The sequence below is a fragment of the Hylobates moloch genome, unplaced genomic scaffold, assembly GCF_009828535.3.
Source record: "Hylobates moloch isolate HMO894 unplaced genomic scaffold, HMol_V3 SCAFFOLD_16, whole genome shotgun sequence".
Lineage (NCBI taxonomy): Eukaryota > Metazoa > Chordata > Mammalia > Primates > Hylobatidae > Hylobates > Hylobates moloch.
In genome coordinates, this window is record NW_026652291.1 from 48,463,655 (window position 1) to 48,481,556 (window position 17,902).

The following is a 17,902-nucleotide window of genomic DNA, read 5'->3' on the forward strand; positions in this document are numbered from 1 at the left end:
ATTCTGATTGCAGAGATGCTAAATGCTGAAAAAATTAAAGAAAAGAAAGGATGGAAGGAAGGAAAAAAGAAAAGAAAGAAGGAGAAATAGGAAGAAAAGTAGGAAGAAGTTCTAGAATGAATGAAATATGGCATGTCTTTTGGCAATTCTAGTATTTCTTCCCTATTTAGCGTGTGAACATGTATGTGTGTGTGTTTGGGAACTTCTGCCAGCCATCTTCCCCAGGCCCTTTAAGGAAGGACATTTGCAAAGCAGAATGAATGGGGCTCACATATAGTCGAAGGTAAATCTGAGAGACAGAATTTAAATGACATTTGCTCCTGAATTTTGCTGTGCCTGAAATTACTTAAATGAGAAGTTGGACTTCTCACTTAAGAGACCAGATCAAATACCTTTTAAGGCTTACACTAGCTTGACTTGCTTGTCTTTCACTAGCACCCAACAAATCTTGACTAATAGATTGGGAAATCTGATGCATGTTAAAGGAATATTCTATAGACTTCAACATTTACAGGATAGTAAAAAGAAAGAAAATTTGTTTGGTTGCAATGTTAGATAATTGTCTCCATGAACAGGGAGCAAAAAAAATTATTAGGAAAACATCTTAGTCCTTTCTTGGACTAAGAAAGGACTAAGACAAACAACAGAGCTGAAGTTTTGAAATGTAGTATGGAAAGGACATTCTGAAACCTAGCCTGTCTTTGCCAGTAGAACTAAGCCAGTGCTCCTTCCTCCTGCAGACTGCTGGCGTGCTGTGGGGCGGTGGGCGGGGAGGAGGTCACTGTGGCACTGTGCAACTGAGGATGAGCAGAGGCTTACCCTCTGCCACAGGAGGCTTCCATGGATGTTGCCACTTGCTGGGGATGACCGCCTGGTGGAAACCTATTTGTCATCCCTGGCTAACACATAGGAGGTAATGAAAAAGAAAATAAAAAGAAAGGTAACACTTGCTTTCTCCCACTCCTTTCGCTGTGCATGATGCCTGAGGAAGGATTAGAATGTATTCACTCCTTTTACCTTGCACAGAAATGTCTATGTCCTGCCCAGGGTTGTTTGGAAGGCATTTCTTTAAGGAAGGCTAGAGTTCGGCTGACAGTAATGTGTGTGTGTAAGTGTGTATTCACCCAACAGCGACGGTAACTGTATAATTTGTCATTATGGTAGAAGACCACACAGGGCCTGGAGAGAGGGAGGGATGGAAAGGGTGTCATTGGATCAAGATTTCTGAGCCGGTGAAAACGGGATTGAGGCAGTACTAAGAGGCAAACAGAATTGTGCGGAGGGAGTCTGGGCTTTGGGCTCTGACTTCTTTGTGACTTTCCTTCAAGGGCCAGGAGGTTTGCTGGGCTGGTTTCCTGACTGAGATTGAACAGTGTTGGGAAGGTTCGGGGAAGGAAAAGATGAGGAAGCACATTTAGAAGCAGGTGATGTTCCTTCTTGAAGTCCTCACATCCACATTGGGAGATCTCTTTATAACATTTCTAGGTATGCATTACCATAGGTGACCTTGGCTGTTAAGGCTGTTTCAAGTGCTACCTAGGCCTGCCCTTCTAGGTGAGGGTCTTGCTCAAACCTCTCAGTCCTGCCTCTCCTTTCTCTCATTCCTTCGGCCAGAGTCATCTGCTGGGTGGCCAGAATGTTAGTCAAGTTCATTTGTATACTAACCATTGTTCTTAACTTATGAACTTACAGCTCTCAAAATGATATTATATGAAACATAAGATATTTGGTACAAAAACAATATGAGTTATTAGAGTCCCATCAACCTGGGTTCAAATCCTCATGCTTACTATATTGTTCTGGGGACACTAGCCTCTCAGATTCTGCATCTGTGTAATGGGAAAACTAACGTCTATTTCACACAAAATTATATATAAATTGCTTAAGCTAGTGGTTGGCTCCAAGTGGATGCTAAGTAATTATCTCTCTCTTTATCTCTTTCAAATTCCTCAAAATCATAGATCATTATTCCCTATTTAATAGTTAGTAGGCAGCGGTTCTCACTTGGCTGGAATTCATGTAAAGGAATGGGGTAAAGTAATTTGAAATATCAGTTTAATTTTAAAAATCAACTTCTTGGCAATTCTGCTTCAAATACATTATATTGGTTATTTGAAGTAAAACAAGAATTCATATTTAGACTTTTCACTCATAGAACAAAAAATGAAATAGTTTACCTGCTTCTAATGATGTTTAATATTAAAACAGTGATTGACTATGTCCTAGCATTACAAAAGGGCCAGCTGGCTGCTCTGTGGCAAAAGCTACCACGAAAACGAGGACAGCAGCGGATTTCTATGGTTTTGTTCTTTACAGAACGGAGGTCGATCATGAATAGTGGTCACAGTTTAAGATTGTTAGAAAGCTAAAGATAGGAATAAAAAGGGATGTTAAGCCATTTATTCAAAAATGCAAAATCAAAATTCTTCAGGCACGTGCCAACAGATATAGGCCTGTGGGGATCTGAACCTGCAGGCCAAAGTCATCTCGGCAGAACTTGATTTTTTTGTTTGTTTGTATTCTTTCTATAACGACTTCACATCAATAGGAATATAAGGTAATTGTATTAATAAGAACAGGGCTAAATAATCATTTCCCTAGAGAATTGTTCAGTTTACTTCTGGTTCATATCTGAGAGTTGAGAGAATCCAAGGAAAAGAAAGGAGCCAGAAATGGTTCTAGGAGGGCTTGAAGGGAGGAGGGTTTTCTCTTGCCTGTCGGCAGCAGCCCTCCCCAAATGAGGAGAAGAGAAAAGCCAATTCACTGATGAGGAAATGTTTAATGAACTTCTCAGAATACCCACCACTGCCTGAATTAACCAAATGTGCACCAAGCTGATAATAGACAAACAACCCGCTTCAGCTTTGAGAAGCCTGGTTCTTGCCCCCCTCATGTAAAACAATTTCTTTCTCCTTTAACACAGTTTCTTCCTGGAGAATGTTTTCAGTGGGAGATAATGCACAGAAGGTGTACAATACCACTGGTTGTCAAAGAAAAGAGGCTGGGGTCCCTTCTAGTGGGTGGTAGGTAAGAATTACTAATCCAATCTGCTTGAGTTAACTCAAAACAAGGATTAGTGTAAAGTTCCAGAATATGTTAATCTTCCTTTATAGAAGTAAACTTCGGCACTGCCACCAACCCCATGGTTTATAGTTCCTGGGAACAATGAGCCAATTAAACTTGAGAGGGAAAAAGAATCTTGCCCAAGTTTACTGATTGTTACCTAATACTTAGAGTTGCTTTGATTCTTGATTATTTGGCTTTGTGTCTAAGACACAGGAAATAAAACATCATTTATTATTCATTAGAATGTTCCTAAATACAGTATACCTCCTAATTAAACACATACTCTTGTGTGCTGGTATTTTTTGTCTCCCACCTTATTAAAGAGGCTGTTTAAAATGGCTTTTGTATATAGCTGACCTTGCTTTGCCAAATGTGTCCATCAATATTAATATACTTTTTTCAAAAACACATCTTTAGAGCTTACATGATTAATGAATGGAACAAATTGTTAGTTATTTGGATTTGACCCACTTGGAAGAGATTTTGAAATGGAAAAATAGCTTCCTTTTTTCAGAGTAAAAACATAGGAAAGGCTAGCAAAATATCGCCCCTTCTCCCGGTCAATTTGACACTCATTTTGGGGAATATTTTTGCATCTAAAATTGTTGACATTAACTTAATTTTAATTAAGCTTTTGATATCTGAAAAAATTGAAGTTATTTGCTTTCATTTATTTATTTATTTGCTTTAGATAGGTAATGACTGGCTTATTGAAGTATTGGATCAGGAATAGAAGTTGCAGAATATCAATTACTTTGATCATTAGTGGTCAGATAGTTATCTAAAAACTACTCAAATAACTCAATAACAACAACCAACATAATAAATTATTACTAGGTACAGGAACACCTTACATATTTCCTTATTTAAGCAATTTAAAATCAATTTTAAGGTTTAGCTTATGCTGCTTAAAACTAATAGGGACATACTCATGTAACATCTCAAGATATCCTAAGTTAGTGTGTATGTTAAAATACCTTCTATGGAGATGTTTTTTTTTAAGAGCTTGCTGGGAAACGCTAATTTTTCAATTAATGAAATTTGCAATGAGATTACTATATTTTGAAATTCTGTATCTTTCAAAGAATATATTTTCATTATTAATTTAACTTTCAGGTGCCAGAATCATTTTTTAAAATAGTGTATTTAAATTTATTTATACTATTCAGATTTAACAACTTGATAACTTGAACCAAATTTCATTTTCTATTAGCAGGTTTTTTTATCTTGTTTTATTGTTCAACATCAAATTAAAGAAATGAAATGAGCATTGGAAAAGTTACTAATTAAAGTTCAAATGTTGATTCTCTTTTCTCATCAGTGCCCGTGTATAAACTCCCCACACATCATCGGGAGCAGTCTCCCTCGAATAGGCTTACATGAATGCAGTTCAAGAACTTGGGCTTTTTGGTATAGAGAGTCTGGCAATGTTCTTGAAGATTTGGAAATTGTTTACATTCCAAGTATGTGAAAACGTCTATGTGGTGTTGTTATTGGTGTGTGAGTGTGTGTGTGTGTGTGTGTGTGTGTGTGTGTAATTTTTGGATTTTATTTGCAGTGTCAATATGCAAATATATTTATTATAAGTTGAATCTCATTGAAATGAAAATGAAAAGGCAATACTATTCCTTTAATATGGTTCACTAACCTTGTTCACACCGAGTTACTGATGCTCAGTAGGAGTTTGCCAACACCAGTTCTACTCAACCCTTGATGATTATGGAGGATTTAATCATAATTGAAAACGTAAAAAAAAGAGTCGAAATCTAATCCAAAAATCAATTTTGCATAGAATTTAATAACAGATAAAAGCTTAAAATTCTATAACTAACAAATGAGAAATATCAGCACTAGGAAATAAGACTTTAGTTTCCAGGATCAATCCCACTACCTGTGTAGATGCATCCTGACCCCGCTTGTTTCATCAACACATGACAAAGGCATTGGTCTCACACTGAGGCATGGTAAATACATTACCAAGTAAAGACAAACATTATAAACAGGACAAACCCTGCGAGGCAAAGGCACAAACAAGGCTGCAAGCAAATAGTTTCTCCCTCTCTTGTATTTAGGCAGATTTCCCTGGAACCACAGTCATTGGTTTTTAGATTCTTGTTCTTTTTTTTTTTCCTTTTTTTTCCGAGAAGGAGTCTTGCTCTGTCACCCAGGCTGGAGTGCAGTGGCGCGATCTCGGCTCACGGCAACCTCCGCCTCCAGGGTTCAAGCGATTCTCCTGCCTCAGCCTCCCGAGTAGCTGGGATTACAGGCATGCGCCACCACGCCGGCTAATTTTTGTCTTCTTAGTAGAGATGGGGTTTCACCATGTTGGCCAAGCTGGTCTCGAACTCTTGACCTCACCCACCTCGGCCTCCCAAAGTGCTGGGATTACAGGTGTAAGCCACTGCGCCTGGCCCATATTCTTGCTCTTGCGCCTGCTGTGAAATGTATGGGAAACAGTCTTCAGTGGTTGCCCATGAAGTTAAAACAGCTCAGGAGTGGTTTATTTCTCAGATGCCTCTTCTGTATTTGCCACACACACCAACAGAAAAACCACAGGAAAGAGTCAGTGAAGTTTCCTGCATTTTTCCCTGTCTGGCTTGAATGCCTGCAATAGGGGCTCCGGAGCATGGAGCTGCCCTCTGTTTTATTCATAATATGAACCTCCTGATACATTACAGCGAAAGTTAGCAAATATTGTTTACAGTGTAGCATGTGTTTCCATTACATTTTCTTGATGTAGCAATCTGGGTTCTGAGAAAGCTGACTTTTTAGTTGTTTTTTTAAGCATGGACAGTGATAAAATATCAAGATTTATCAAAAGGCATCCACTTCAAGAAAAAGTTACTGCTACAATTTTAAAGGATCACTGTTGAAATTGCTGGTATGTCCTTAATATTGAGCCAAATTTTCCCATTAGGTGGCCATTGGGACTTTGATGACAACTTCAATGTCCCCCAGCCAGGCCTCCTCACTAGGTTCTTCTGCAAATAAATAAACAGTCCCCATCCCCAGTGTCCCGGCTGTCCCCAGGGCAGGAGCCCCTGGCTGGTGTGCAAGGAATCTGACTCACTCTCCTTTGGGTAACACTAGTAATAATGTAACTGTATTATGGTCCTGGATGGAAGGGAGCAGCAGATCATTTGCTTGAAAACACGACCTTTTAATTTAAACAAAAGGCTTGAAAAAATAAAAGTGGGTCTTAAATGCAGTTTAATCAGTCAGGCGAGAGATGTCTAATGAAGCTGCCAGACGGATTTGTAGCCAGGCTGTCACTTCGGCCATCATGTTTACAGCTCCGGGAGTGAGATTAGCACTGTGTGAAGGCACAAACTCGGTCAAAATTTCCTGTGTCTGGGATGCCTGTAAATTTTGACAATTTGACAAATTATTTTGTTGCAGTGATGATGGTTTGGAAAACCTGACATGTAAGAATTTAGTTCTTTGATCTTTGCTTCTTTCCACTGGCTCTAGAGAGCATTATATCATTGCAACAAAAGGTAACAACCAAAACCAAAACATTGATAAATGGATTTTTACATTATATATAATATATATATAAAATGTTATTTCGTCTAGTGCTTTCAAGGAAAACTTGCCATTTTGGCCCATATTTCAGCTAAAAATTCTTTCCAAAGATTTTTTTTTTATAGAGGAAATTCACCTGTGTGTTAGTATGACAATATCATGTCATAGTTATGAAATAGTTCTTCTACAATTTGAATTTTCATTGCTTTGTACCTTTTACCTTCAGGAAAAATGCCATCCTGTCTTGGAGGTGTTTAAGTAAGTATTGGGGAATTCAAGTCAGTATTTTACTGTATTAGTATTCCTTCTTAGCACTGTTAGACAAGCCAAATCATAATTTTCTTTTGAAATAAATGTGCAGTCAGTGTATACTTGAAAACATGCAATCAAAAGGAGTGGTCAGAAAACTTAAGAAGAATAGAAACTTTTTAATTATTGTTTTTCAGTAATTAAAAAAATTTTTCCTTTAATTTTCAAAAAAAAATTAAAGGAAAGGGAATAATTGCCCTGGGAAAAAAGAATGGTTGGGTCTTTTTATTTCTTTCCTTCTTTTTCGAGTTTGCCATATTTATTTGCTGCAAATGGCATGCAATTGTGCATAAACATTAATATTATCCACTTTGTTTCCTCTTAATAATACAGGGAAGCCTCAGCTTAATCTCTCACTCATTTCATGCCTAAAGCACAAGTGTATTGCTTTTGTTTTACTACATGTTTCATTCCATCTGTTGGGAGCCTAGTAAGTCAATATTTATCACATTTATAGATTCTGAATCACTAGGGGAAAAAAATCACTTCTGGGAAAAAACATGCATCAATCGTTCTCGACTATTTTAAAGTTTAAAAGTGTTGTCTCTGTGATGTTAACTTTGGTATTTTGAGCTAAACTAATGCAGCTTGCATTATTTTTTAATTAAAGCAATTTTAAACTACATGTTTTCAAAGTTTTCCATTTTCCCCAAACCTCTCTGTAATTGCCTTGTCATGATTATCATTTTCCTTTCACTGTTGCTTTCTATGGAAGCCCCAGGAAAGAGTTACTAAAAATTAAATTTCATGCTTGCATGTGTTTCTGTGATCTGCAGCGTGTATGATCTCTGAGTGGAAAACTTCTCTGAAAATAAATGGATTACCCTTTTTACTACACTGTCTGATGTCTCTTCAGCAGATAGCATTGCTTCCCTGTGATCTCTAACCCACCACAATTGAAATGACAAGCGTTGAAATGGGGGCCTCACGGTGGCGCCCTCTGCCTTTGCCGGCCCTTTCTGCAGCACGGAGCGGTTCACGCCTCAGAGCACTGGTTCTCAAACTTGAATAATGCCTGGACCCCCTTGGGAAGGATAGAATCATCTTCAGAAACCCCACAACACATCAGTGGAATCCACTTTGAGAAATGCTGACCTAAAAACTAGAATCTTATTCTATTAAAATGGCTTACATTTGAGAATTATCACTGCAAAGAAAAGTTCCGTCTTTTGAACTGCTAAAAGGTTGAGTTTTTACGTCTTTACTCTGCTATTGAAACAAAACTATTAAAATTATTTTAAATATCCTGAAAGTCTCAGACTCCTGAAAATGTGTCCATAGATCCCTGCTTGAAAAACCTGCCCGAGTACCTGCTTTTCCTTGCATTTGTTGGCAGAAGATGAGCGTTTGACCTTTTACAAACTGCTCTGTAAATATCATCATTGCTTAGTTTGTGAAAGACTAATGTGTTTCCACTAACAAAACTGTCTTTCCAGGGTTGCTGCTTTCTAGAATAATGCTTGTTTTCCTACTGGGCTTTCTGTTGCTGGTGTTTTTTTAAAAGGCAACTAAATTTGTCTAAGGGATTGCACTTTGAGGCAATCCAGGGACTCTTGATGAAGAACTGATGAGAAAGCCAAAGTTTCTGGTTGAAAAAAAATATGTGACAAAGTAGCAGATCTCAAAAATATTAACCAAATAGATTCTCTAATATTTGATACTTTAAACGCAAACTGTTTTCTAAACAATATTTGTAAGCAAATGTTAAAAGTATTTTTTTCCGGGATTACTGCTTCTATATTAAACACATAATATGAATAAATGATAGAGTTGGCTTTTCTGTCCTCACAGCAATCAACAAGTGTGGACTTTTTTTTTTTAAGAAGCAACACCAAAATAAATGATTACTCTAAAGGATCTAGTATTCCAAAAAGGGTGAATAAAGAAAGTTTAGAACATTGATATTTCCATAACATAACTCATATGTTATTGTTTGTAACAGAGGAAGGAAAAAACCAGTTGACAGTACTATTTATAAAAGAGCTTTGAATTAAAGTCTTTGGCTAGGAAAATCAAGTCATACCGCTCAAAGTTCCTAGGTTTCCTTTAGTCCTTCATGGCTCTTGGAATTCTGATGAGCTTACAACCACAGGTGAAGCTGGCAAAAGTTGTCTATCTTTGAGCCAACCCACACACCTCGAAAACAAATAAATAATAGTTATTCATGTGCCACTGTGGGAATGTACCATAAAATCAACAGAAAGAAAAATAGTAAACATGTCATACAATAAGCATATGCTATGATGCGTGGCTTCAGATTTTCAATAGCTGAGCTTTATTACAATAACCACAACATGAACAGCTTTGGGAAACACAACAACAGGGTCAACATGTAGCCCAAAAGAATCCATCAGTCAAATGATCTTCTTTTCAAAACCCAGCTATCTATGTTGAGCTAGAGTTAAGTGCTTTATACCAGAAGGCTTTGTTCATCCTAGCAGCTTCATAGATATAAATAAAACTAGTTTGCCTGGATTGAAATTCATTTCTGATATGTCATTAAAGTTTTGTAAGTAAATTATTTATTATTAATCTCAGAAAGGATTCTATTTTAATTAACCTGATATGTGATCATGCTGTGTATTCTAGAAGACCCCAAGTAATCTGCTATAAAAGCCTGAAAGTTAGGAAAATGTGCACTTCCCAAGAGGCTCAATATGCCTTTTGGGTAAGAATTAGGTAGCAGTTCTTTTAGGTGGTTATTATTTGGTGGGCTTAAAATACTGCATCAAAAATGATTTAACATTTTTATATAAAATGAAAATTATGTCCTCAATTTCCTACAGTGTTATTTTAAATTTTATTCAGCAATTTTCAAAAAAATTTAACCCCTTAGTAATTTCTTATAGTTTACATATATAATCCCTCTGTGCTAATATTATTTTATTAAACCAGAATGTGGTAGCTAGAGACAGGGATTTTGTTTCCTCTTCTCTTGTATCCTCAGCACTTAGATCAGTGCCTGACATGTAGTAGGAACCCAATACATATTTGTTGAATGAATGAATAAATGAATATTATGTTAAGCTGATAAAGGGCATACATTTTAGTGGTATTAATTACATGAGGATGGTAATTATGATTATCAAAGTAAAAACAGATACTGCCTTTTGATGTTTGCACTTCCCTAAGTGTGAACCAGCAGCACCTACCCTTTTAAAACGTTCTTGCATCTAGCAGAACTGATTTATTCTTCTCTGACTTGGAAAACTTTCTGCTTCCAAAGAAGATTTTTCTTAAATGAATCCTCACCAGGGAAACGTCTATTTTTAAGCAAACCATAAAGAATTCATTAGTTTATATGATTGTTGCTTTGGCTCTTTCCCATAATATCATTGTTTTTTGCGTGCTTTCACCTGTGATCTACAGAATTAAAGTGCAGGGTGTGTCTGATGTGTAAAAGCCCCCACTTGAATGTCTCATATCACCTACTGGGCATTAGCCTTTAGGTATACATGGAGGTTTTCTGGCAAAAAAATAAAATAATAATAATAATAAATAAAGTCTCTACCAGACTTATAAAGAAGAATGATTTACTCTTTTAGAAATTCATTCTATTATGAAATCTTAGCACTCAAATATGTCAAGCGTTTTATTTTTCTGTGAAGTAAAATGGCATGCATACTAGGGACAAAGGAACTATTGGCAATGACTGAAATATTTAACAGTGCAGTCGAAGTGGAGGAGAGATATTTCAACTACAAGTAACTACTGTCCCCAGACTTGCATAAGGCACTTTGGGAATTCAAAGCAGAGGAAAATAAGGGATCTGACTTAACAGGACTTGTAGTGAATTGGGGAAATAAAGCCCGCGTACATGTGCAAGCACACACACATACACACACACAAATTAATAAGAGAATAATTAAAAACAACACATGAATAATAATAATTGCAAGATGGCAAGATTAAAAGCTTATATAGAAATCCATGAGTACAAAGTGCCTTCCGAGAGTGGGATTCGTCAGGAAAAGCCCTCTGAAGTACTGGGATTTGAGCAGAGCTTGTTAAATGCAATATTTTATGTTGCCTTTCGTTCAACAAACATTTGTGAAGTGCCTCTGTGGGTTGGGTTCCGGGTTCGCAAAAGGCTGGGACGTCAAGATGAACAGGACAAGGTTGGATTCCCAAGTCTTGCTGTTCATTTTGCTGTCAGCCCAGGCTATGTTCTTAATTATATCACAGAACTTTTAGTTCAGTATTTCCAGATCTAGGGACTGATATTGATTTTCTGGTCACTACAAAAGCAAGAAAAATTAGAAGAGCAATGGAGGCTGTTATCCAAGGTGGATCACCACAGCTGATGTGGAAAAGAAAACCCAAAAATTCTGTGCTAGAAGGAGCATAACTGAGGTCTCGGGCACACGTGCACTGTGAAAACTTATCTAGCAGTTTGGCCTATTCTGTCAAAAAGGATCCAGGCCAATTATTTGCTATTTTGCTTATAAGACTTGCTTTATTGAACTTTTTAATTAGTGGAGTGGTTGTTATACAGATGCAGATTTAAGTTTCCTCCAAATTTTCACTGATGTTTTCAATCTCTAGTACTTATAATGTTATATTAAACAATTTTTAGGATTTTTAATTTCTTTCATGGAGGAGGAGTTTGTTTTTTAGCTTTTTGAATTGTCACATTTTAAAAACAAAAATTGCCTATGACACACAAGTCCTCCTTTTTCTTCTAGCTGCCGTATCCACCACTGACCACCCTCTGTGAATAGTTTCTCTGTGTATTTTCTGGCCTCTTTTCCCCAGATGTTTTCTGGTTGCTGCCCCCTCACTTCTCTGGTCTTTTATGATTGCATCTAAATGTTGCTATCTGGCAGAGGTCTTTGCCTAGTTCTACTGATGCATCTACAGTGTATTTCAAAATCCCTACTTAGTTTATTTAGTTTTCTCATATCTCAAAAATAGTGTAACTGAAATTAGCCAGGCCTCGTGGTGCATGCCTCTAATCCCAGCTACTCTGGAGGCTGAGGCACAAGAATCGCTTGAACCCGGGAGGCAGAGGTTACAGTGAGCCGAGATCATGCCACTGCACTGCAGCCTGGGCGACAGAGCGAGACCCTGTTTCAAAAAAAAATCCCAAAAAACAACAACAAAAAAAACAGTGTATCCAATATGGAATTTACTCTGTTCTCTTCTACACGTGCTTCCTTTTCTACTCACCCTTTCTTCGCCAGTGTTACCATTCTCCAACCTCCCCGCTGAAATGGTACCACGTTTTCCAGGTTTTTTGCCTACTTTTCCAATACTTCTTTCTCAGTCTCTTTTGTCAGTCTTCTTCTGCCGCTCACTCCCTGAACATGAGTGTTAGCTGCTGTTCTGTCCCAGCTTCTTCTTTCTTGTCATCCCATTTGGTTTTCCATGGTGAGCTCTCTCAAACCTGTGTCTCCAGCCCAGATCCCCAAATCAATGTGTCCAACACTGTATTCGCCATTTCTCCCCAGTGCCACCCTCTCTCCACTCACCACATGCACCTTCTTGTGTATTCAATGGCTAGAACGAATGCCTAGCCATCCACTCCAGAAATCTGGGAATCACCCTTGACTCGCTTCCCACACTCGGTCAGTCCTGTCAATCAGACCTCCTTCGTGTCTCTGGAGCATATACTCTTCTCTCAACCCCTATTACCAGAGCCTTATTTTAGGCACTCATCAGTTCTCATCTGGATTTCCAAGATATCATCTTTGTTAATACTCGTATCAGCCCATTTTCCAGAAAAAAAAAAAACTGAAGCTTAATGACATTAATTATTGCTTATGATGACACTTGCTGGTACCAAGACTTGAACATAGGAAGTCCAGCTCTGGGATCCTCACTCTTAAGCACAAATTATACCAGTTCTCTGTTTTGGGAAAAGGAAGAGGGCAATTAGATGGTATATTCTATTTCTTTGCTACCCAAGTGTGGGCCAGAGACCTGCAACATCACATTATCAGGGACTTTGCTAGAAATGCTGAATCTCAGAGCCACCTAGGTCTCCTGAATCAGAATCTGCATTTAGCAATATGTCCAGGTGTTTCATGTGCTTGTGAAGCCCTGCTCTAGTCCAGGTGTGGAGAGTACTGTGTAAGTGCATGTAATTAAACCCAACGCTAGCCTTCAGGCCCCCATTCTTTAATTTCCTCTCAAATAGACTTATCTGTGGTTTGAGGTAAGAATTTTTGTTTTAAGACAGAAGCACTTCTAACCAATGGCAATGCATCTTTCTAACACAGCTCAAGAAAGCTTTGGGGACACATAAGAAGAGAAGTGGGGAACTGGGGTCACAGCTGCGTGACCTGAAGAATATTTGCTCACTCCGGGGTGCCAGCTCCATGTCCCACCATACCCTGCACTGTTTTCTACCAATGCTAACAGGGGAAGGAATACATAAAGGCATTTCTAAGAGGGTGGCTAATATGGAGGGGAAATATAGCACCTCCCATAGCTTTCTTACACTGGCCTGATGACTGAGTATACTCATTTATAGTCATGAAACAGAGGAGAATAACCAAGACCAGAGTGCACAGTGTGTTGGCAATAGATGTAATCATAAGACCCAAGAATTCCTAGCTCCTATTCCCTGGCTCTAGCTATGGGACCACACACATGAAATCATCTTTTGTACTGATTATTGCGTCCTCCCTTACAAAAATCTTGCCCTGGGACCCCTTGTCTCCATCCCTGAGGCCACGCACGTGGAGGAAATCATGAATGCCACCTCATCTGCTGTGTAGGGGAAAGATTTACTTTCTGTATTTGCACTGACATCTGTAGTCTGTGTCTATAGTCTTTGATGCCTCAGAACTATATCCAAAGGCTGCCATTGTCTTACAGCTTATATAAGAAAATCCTTATCTTGGCTTTACAATTAACACAGAACTGCTAAATGGCAATATTGATGAGTTTGGGAAGAGAATCAGAAATCTAGGGAAAATGTGAACGAATCTCTTTTTTTAAAAGGCAGGCTTAGTGAAATTTATACCACTGGATCCAATCCCATTAAAACGGGTTGTAAAAAAATAAAGTTTCCATGCTGCTAAGCTGCTTTTATGTGGCCGTGGCATCTCTGCACGCAGCTTGTATGTTTGGGATGGTTCAATTCCCAGTCAAGCTTGTGCAAAGGTAGACCTCAGATCTGCTGTCTGCACTTAGGCGTCTTCCAAGAGAAACACCCGCCAACTCAATCATTGTCTGACTAAGAGACCCTGGAGTCCTCAGATAGGGGAAAAGGAAAAGTTAAATCAAGCAGTTTCATACATACCTGTGACTCATTGTGAAATCCAAGCTGCAGAAAACTGACAGCAGGAACAGAGGATGCTGACCTAGTTTGCCAGAACAAAGGTAGGATTTACTTTTTTGGTTGTGAATTTTTTTTTCTTTATTAAAACAGGGGAGTTTAATGAACATTAGTTCTTAAGGAAACAGGAGGCAGATAACTGAGGGTGGAGCCGGGTCTCCTTTATCCTCCCTCTTCCCTGCCTGGCCCAGTCACTAGGCCTAAGCTGAAACCTTCAAAACCCTTATCTGCCCACTGAAGTGGCAGACTTCTTTAACCTTTGACCTAAATTGTGTTTGAACTTTCATCTTGAGGAAGCAAAGTTTTAACATTAAGCCACTAAAGACTTCAAAAGCCCTGGATTTATGTCCTGTTCTTTAGCAAGAATCCCAATACCCTTGTCTTTGACCAACAAATAAAGTGGAGCTTGTTCGTCCCAATTCTAGTAGTGATATGCTAGGTGAAGAATTATAATCAAGAGGAGGGTATTTATAGCGCTTGATGCATTTTAATAGATAAGCTTCCCAAGAAACAAATCAAAGGAAAGATTTCCCTAACGTTTTCAAGACTTTTTATTTGGAGTTCTTATTTTTATTCACAGAATAAATGTGAACATTACTTAAGAAAGACTTTCATTTCTGCCTCTCTGAGAGTATCTAAAGAATTTTAAAGTAAGTCATGTTAATATTTTGGGGTCCAAATTGAGAAAGTCCAAAAGTCACAATACAATATCTCACAATCTCTTTAGAGCCAGTTGCATTTGAAAAAACAATGACTATGTTAATGGTCGTCCTTTATATTCTCGCCTAAATTCACCGAGGATTTGCATTTAGCCATAAACAGGCTCAGATGAGGACATGCCTTAAAGAGAATATCTGAAGGGCAAAGTAAGTCTGAGAGGATTAACAGCAGAATAAAATCCAGATTAAATCAGATAACCAAGGAAAAATTAGTAGAAGAACTAGAAACATTTTAATGTCTGTAACAGGGAAACACCAACCTCAGTGCCCTGAAAAAAGAGGGATGCCCAACAGATTTAAATCAAAGGCCAAAACTAACTTTGATTTATATCTGTAACTCTAATGACTTGCTCTTTTTTTAAAAAAAAAAAATTTACATTAGTTTTATTTGTCCTGTCAGTTAAAGTAACTGAGGCTGCCAAAACACTGTCATTTCTTATAACTGATTACTCTCCCCTTCCCATGGCTGTCATATGTGTCTCAAGTGTATTTGTCTTTGGAATGTTGTTCCTTTATTGCCTTTTGTGGGACCTGTCTTGCTCTGGCATTTTTACTGTGGTAGACACATTGCTATATTACAGTAAGCCAAAGGTCATCTACACAGCCATCAATTCTAAGAATAATTTTTTGGTTAATAAAAGTAATTTTCTTAGCTGAGGGCTACTTGCTGTGAGGAGGATTTATATTTGCCAAATCACATTTTCTAGAAAGTGATAGAATGTCAGCCATTGAACTATAATTTTTGATGCTATAATAGTTTGTTAAAAACCAAATTTTCCTTCTTTAACGTGGCTTTTGAATACAGTAAGAAAGTTGAGTGAGGGTAAGTGACATGATGAAGCAAAAACATGTTTTGGGAAAATGTGTAACAAATGTTATTTGCTTCCTGGCTTAGAAAGCACCTAGGCAGAGAGAACAGAGGGGGTGTGTTGATTAAGAGCAGGAGTTGGAGCTACAGAGATATGGAATGGAAAACTGTCTCAGCCATCTGCAGTGATCCTAGACAACTTAATTAACTTCTCTCAGCTGGGGCTTTTTCAGCTGTAAAATGGGCATGGCAATAGTACCTACCTCCTAGGTTTATTTGGAGAAGGAAATGGGATTTGCACAAAAAGCGTTTGGGTCTGTAAATGTGTATCTGCCAGGCAAGGCTGCTTATGCAGCATTGACACACAGCCCCACATTCTCAAGGGCTTAAAACAACTGAGAAGCTCTTGTTGTTGCTGATGTCCACTGCAGATTTGTGGGGTGCCAGTGGTCGTCTGCCCATTGAAGTCATTCAGGGATCCAGGCGGTGGAGCAGCCACTCAGATTTTGTTGCTTACATGCAGGGGAGAAGTGCAGTCTGCAGTTTTTCTTCCAGCAATTATGAAAAGCTCAGCCTAGAAGTGGCACATATCACCTATCATCAAACTTCATTGGCCAGAACCAGTCTTATGACCCCACCTACTCACACGGGGCAAGAAGGCAGATGTACCAGAGGCAGACAGCTGGAAATAGTTGAACAGCACTAATGGAGACCACAAATATTTTTTATACATACATATGTGGGAGGAGAGAGAGAGAGAGAGAGAACCCAATTCACTCTCTTTCTGTAGGTGAAGCAGAGAGAGGTACTCCAGATCAGTGTCCAAGTACCATGATGACAGTCAGGCAACCAGACAGCTGCAGAAGCAAGCGCCACCCCACTGAATACCCCAGGGAATTTAAGGAAAAACGTGGATCAAAAGGGAGGAGTTTCCCCAACAACAGGGAAGAAGCCCTTCCACCATTCCTACTAGATATTTAGTGGAATAATATTATTGGAAACATTTTTTTCAGTAAGTCATTGCAGTGCACATACAATATTTGGCAAGAAAGAGTCTGTATGAGTGACCTTATCCATCAGCCAAAACGCCACCTGGGGTGGCAGCTGTTGGGTAACGGGGCACTCAGATGCAGTTGGGGGTTGGGCAAAATCAACATCTGATGTAATACTGGGCGAGTCACTTTAACCCTGTGATCCCCAGTGTCCTCACGTGTTAAGTGGGAATAAGATTAGATCTGGTAGGAGGTTTGGGTCACAGGGAACAGATGAGATTATACTCAGGACTCCGGAAGCATGTTGGACAGCAACTGGCACAAACAGGCACTCGACAATGTTCATTCATTCATTCTCTCCATCAGAGTCACAGATCCTCACCGTCTGCCCTCTTTAGAAAACGCAACGTTCCTTCCAATTCTATTAACGCAGTCATTTTCAGAAATGGAGTTTCCCAAATGAACTCTGCCCAGGTTACATGGCGAGGTGCACAGTATGGCAAAAATGCCAAGGGCCTCAGTAGAAGGCACAGCAGGTCTAAGCTTTCAAGGTATCCCTGGGCCCTTGGACACAGGTCAAAGTTGCAGTCCTAACCCAGCTGGTGGGTTGGAACTGGTCAGGGGAGGCCCTAGCTAATTGGCAATGTTGTCAACTAACCAGGGGCTCTGCAGCCCTGCCACAGTCTGAGCCATGGGCACAGCCATTTCCTTGGAGAGGTGTTTGGCTCAGAGAGCCTTGGGCTGAGTGTGAGCTGGACCTGGGTTCTGGTCCTCATTCTGCTGCTGAGTTGCCTTGTTCAAGCCACGTAACCTCTCTGGTCTTCAGTTTCCTTTGGTGTGAAATGTCTGAATCGGGTTCCTGGTTTTCGACTTTCTTTTTCCCATCTTCAGAACTAAAGGAAATCTTGCGGTTCCCAAGTTAAAACAAATACAGGCAGAGCTGCTCTCAGCGCTGAGCTCCAAGGTCTCTCCTGGAAAGCTTTAGCTCCCTGTGTTTCCTTCACGCCTCCCTCTGGTGTCTGAAAACCCAAGAACATTCATTTCCTTATGTAGAGACTCAACAAGCCTTTAGAGTGATGGGAGAGGGAGCTCGCATTCATCCACTGTCTCCTTCACTGTGAATGAATTGGTTGGTTTGCATTCGGTCACCTCGGCAGAACTGGAGGGAACGGGATACAGAGAGAAAAGAGCAGGCCAG

At 39.1% G+C, this 17,902-nt stretch overlaps 1 long non-coding RNA gene across 2 annotated transcripts; it reads left to right on the top strand.

The window, feature by feature from the left end:
• The first annotated feature begins 4,391 nt into the window (after positions 1-4,391).
• Positions 4,392-8,152, top strand: LOC116484849 (uncharacterized). 2 transcript variants are annotated; one of them, XR_009210320.1, is made up of 3 exons: positions 4,392-4,529; positions 6,818-6,849; positions 7,677-8,152. It is a non-coding gene; the product is annotated as an uncharacterized LOC116484849 (long non-coding RNA). The 2 variants fall into 2 exon arrangements; XR_004252687.2 differs by having other exon boundaries at positions 7,757-8,152.
• The last annotated feature ends 9,750 nt before the right edge of the window (positions 8,153-17,902 follow it).